This window comes from Oryzias melastigma, unplaced genomic scaffold, assembly GCF_002922805.2.
Source record: "Oryzias melastigma strain HK-1 unplaced genomic scaffold, ASM292280v2 sc00300, whole genome shotgun sequence".
Lineage (NCBI taxonomy): Eukaryota > Metazoa > Chordata > Actinopteri > Beloniformes > Adrianichthyidae > Oryzias > Oryzias melastigma.
Window position 1 is genome coordinate 127,594 of NW_023416913.1, and position 4,928 is coordinate 132,521.

The window sequence follows — 4,928 nt, forward strand, 5'->3', positions numbered from 1 at the left end:
CTGGTTGTTTCATGATAAATTTCCCCCTCCGTTACCATCTTCTAACCTCTTTAAACAACGCTCTTTCACCTTCGTTTTATGCCCTTTGGTTTATGCAGCTCCTTCTTCTTCTTTTCCAAATAAAAAAAAGATCCAAACATAATCAATGTTAAAAGTTTAGCATATATTACAAAAGGGATTAATACAAATATACACTACGTGTTAGAAGACCAATTACCTCCTGTTGTGACAGTAAAATGTGTCTAACACAAGAGGCTCTCAGTGCTTATTTGTTAGCCCAACTGTTGGACAGGACAGTTAAAAAATGAATTGCTCGTCTTTGATTGATTAATCTGGCTTATTTCAAGCACACATTGTGGACAATACAAGGCAAAACACCGATATTTCTCACTCATTACAGAAAAAAATGAAATTCATTTATTAGAAAATCCAAAACAAACAAAAGCAAAAAAGACACTCATGCAACAGTTGATTCACTAAATATTGTAGAAATGAACTAAAGTCAGTAGAGTTTGATTGACTGCTTGAAAAAGAGGGGGGGAAAGCAAATGTTTATAATCCTACCTCTACTTAGTTACTTAATTTTACAGTTTTGCATAGTTCTGTAATCAGCTACTGATCAGATCAAATGTAAATTGTTGTTTTCTTTATTTTTTTAGTAGCCAAATGAAAAGCTTGTTGATTATTGATTACAGTAATATCCTAAAACATTTTTTTCATGATTTCAGTAAACAGTAACATCAATCATACATCATGTAGCAGATATATAATACTCATTGAGAATCAGAATATAATTTCATAAAATTCCAGAAATCCTCCATTCACACTGCAAATCACGTTGTCAAGTAATAATAGAGAGCTCATTGATTATTCTCTGAAATAATTCTCACATATTTTCAGTAAACATCAATGATTCACACAATATGGAAAACCATTGACTATCATTAGAACACAATTACATGAGTTATCATTGCTGCAAGTAAAGAAAATCAATACTGAATTGATTGTAATTAAAGCATTGCTGCATGGTGGCGCAGTGGTCAGCACTCCTGCCTCACATCAAGAAGGCCCCGCCTCTAAATTGCCCCTAGGTGTGAGAGTGAGTGTTAATGGATGTGTGATTGAGGCCCTGCAACAGACTGGCGACCTGTCCAGAGTAAACCCCGCCTTCACCCATCAGTAGCCAGGTTAGGCTCCTGTACCCCCCGCGACACCGAAAGAGACAAAACTAGAAGATGAATGAATGAATTAAAATATTTCAGTAATTATTACTGCATATTGCGCATGTAAAACTCAGTGGTTGTAATTAAAGCTTTGCTTATTTCACCACATTCAAGTTCACACATTTGAATTTAACTAATTTTATCATGAATTTATGGATGTTTCAACATTGTTTGATTCCATTGATTAACATGTTCCAAAGTTTAGTGCCACACTTTGTAGTTCTTATCAATCTGACCTTGAAAATCCTGTCATCACTTTCCATGTAAAATTTAATATTTTTCATGTTTGTTTATAGTTTATTCCGTATTAAACTGTGACATAAAACCGCACTGTACTGGTGGGGGGCAGACCCGCAGCCCGGAGCTGAAGTACCTGTAGACCCATGAGGCACGACAAACCCAGCGAAAGGAAGGTCTGGCTTCCACTCTCGGACAGAGAACGCCACTGTGTAAACAGCAGAACTGGTAAAGGACGGAATACCTACAGCCAGTGTTTCGATTTGCGCCTGCACCAGAAGAACCAAAGCTCCGCCACCGTTGGTTAGGAGTCAGTACGCTGAGCTGAGAGAGAAGCAGCCGTCTGTCTCAAACATCATCCTGATCTTTGCAGCAGCAAAGCAGATGATCCTCCAGGACAACATTCCAGTCTTCTTCTGGCTACAGTCAGTGACTTGAACTGATGCAGAAACTTTGGACCTTCACTCAAACTGTCTTCTTCCTGCTGAGTCCATGAAAGTTCTGGTCCAGCTGGACCTGCACCTCCACTGAGCTGTGATGGAAACATCCTGAGAGTCTCAAGGAGGAAGTTTGTTGTCAGTTTGGAGCTTTGGCAGACGTCCACTAGATTAGAATCAGTCAGACTGCTGAAGCTTCATGGTGGACTCTGCTGAAGTCAGGAAGTCATTTCTGACAGTGGACTTGTGTTCAGAAGAACCCACTTCACAGTCAGTACTGACAGCAGAACCATCAGAACTCTGCAGTCTGTAGACCAGCTAACAAACTGAAGAAAATCCTGAAGGATTTCTGGGATGAGAAAAGGAACTTTAGGAGCAGCAGACACAGTGGACAGAATGACTAGTAACTGACTTGGACCTGTTCATGTCCAAACACACACAGGTTCTTTAGAAGCTCCAGAACTGAATCAGCTGAAACACTCAGACTAACATCAGAACCATCAGCAGCTCCTCTGCAGGACCACATTCAGACATTTTGGATCCTGATGTTCTTCAAGGCTCCTCTACAGTTTAGAGATGTCAGTAAATGCTTTAAAAGGAGAACTGAAGACTTTTGAGCTGTTTTTCTGGACAACCTGCTTTAAGAGAGAAAGGAACGTTTAGCTCTGCTTCATTCTTTGATTGTGGTGAACATCTTTGAGTTTCTGCAGAGAAACTTCATGCTTTCCTGGATTTTTCCACACTTACAATAGTTTGTTTTCAAAAGTCCAACATGAAATCCAACATTTCAACAAGTTTCTAAATGTGATTTTTGTTCCTGATTTGAAAGGAACCCGAGAGTTTAGTGTCTGCAGAATCTGTCCATGATGAACAAGTGAATGCTGTTTTTCTTTTCTGTCCTTCAGTCTTCCCCTTGAATCTGTGTTGAACCTCATGGAAACTACAGCAGTTCCAGTGGAAACATTGATGCTGTCACAGCTGTAGAAATGTGATCTCTAACTGAAGATTCCACTTAAACCAGAATGATCTGTTGACTTTGATTCTTCAGACTCTTGTTGTGTCTGTGACCTTCAGACACTCAATTATTACATTGTTCTGTCATTTCTCTCACATCAAATGTGCTGTTAACTATCTCAAAGTGTCTATATCATCGTAACCCTTCCGCTCTCCTTAGTTTTTTTACATTAAAAGTGGGGTCATCTGGACCCCCCAAGACAGTGCGCTGAACTTTTTTTTATCTTTGATTTTTGAGTTTCACTAATGTCCATGACAGACATAAAATCCTGTCCACCTTTGTCATGGAAGGAATCACATATCAATATGTGGTTGGAGTCAACTGGACCCCAAAGAGAGCGGAAGGGCTAAATCAACTTTTTAGAGCTTTTTAAGCAGTATTTTGCTCCATTCATGCATCTCTGAACATTTCTCTAAAATTCTGCTCTCTGAGCACCAGCCTCTCATATTTGAAGAAAGTGAGTGGGTCCTCACATCATTACATATGAAAATGAGGAACAGCCCCTTCCAGGATGATTCTGTGTTACCAGCACCGTTAACACACACATCCACTTTCTTCACAGAGTTATAAGCAAAACACTTTAATTTTAAATGAACAATATGCACATCCGTCTTTACAAAAGTTCAGATGTTTGTTTTCGTAGGTGAAACACAGACTCACTGCTGAGGCTCTAGGATGACATCACTTTCAGTCCCATCAATGATTCTTTATGGAAGAGATCAGTTCAGGTTTAGAAAAGAACTTTTAACTGATAAGATAGATAAACTTTAATTGCAGACTCTTAGTCCATAAAACATACAAAAGACATAAATACACTCATTAAAAAAAGATTCTTGTACTTTCAGTGAACAGTCATACCAGTGTTTCCACAGCCGTGATGAATATCATGTGGCACTATATGCAATGTTGATAAAAAAATAAAATAGATATATTTACAGACTCATTTAGGCGAGACATAAATGTATACATTTCATTTCTTGAAACAGCCTGCAGTGTGCTGACTCAGGAGGACACAAACATTTCACTAACACTGGTCCCTTTGGACCTTCGTAATAAAAGTCTCACGGATCATTGTAAGTCACTTTTAGTCTCTGAAAGCTGACCAAAGGTGTGCAGTGGAGTGTTTACCACAGTACCTCCAACCATGCAGCCACTTCTACACCATTGTTTGAGATTTTCCTCATCAGTTGAGTTGATTGTGTGATGATGATTGATCTGAAACTGATCTGTTTAAATAATGATCTTGTAAATCTGATCAAACTCTGTTTACTTGCTGGAACTCCAGCTGTCATCACTGCTCCTGAACACACTTTCTGTCTGATTTCAGGTTGATCACCTGCAGTTTGTCAGATGTCAGCTGTGAAGTTCTGGGTTTAGTTCTGAAGAACAACCCATTCAGACTGACAGAACTGAACCTGAGCAACAACACAATCCAGGATTCTGGATTTCTTCATCTGCGTGGTTTTCTGGAGAGTCCAGACTGCAGACTGCAGACTCTGAGGTCAGTAAATGAGCTGAACTCCCTGAAGGATGAGAAGAAGGTTTCAGGTGAAGAACTTTCTGATGTTTCACTGGAAGATTTTCTGAACATTTTCTGGATCACAGCTTGGAGTCAGTTCAGCCGTCTGATGAATTTCTCTACAACCTTTCCTTGATCCCATGACCTTTTCCAACAAGGTCAAGGATAAGAGGAAAAGGAGACAGGAGGGAATGTTTCCACCATGCTGATGTGTCTCCTGCTTTTCTGTCTCTTCTTTACTTCATGTTTCTGCTTTACTACAGATCTACTTCTAGAATATCTGGAAATGATTGAAGGAAAACAAAGATTTACAAATTTAAGAGAACACTGATTCATACATTTAAAATGTATTTTTTTGGTTCAAAAAGGTGAAACGAGGAGGATTATTCCAAACAGCACAGAAAGAAACACCGGTAGTTCATCGTGTTTTGTCTAAATATAAAAACCAGATTGATTTGTCACTTCATAAAGTTTATAACCAATAAAAATTGCAAATG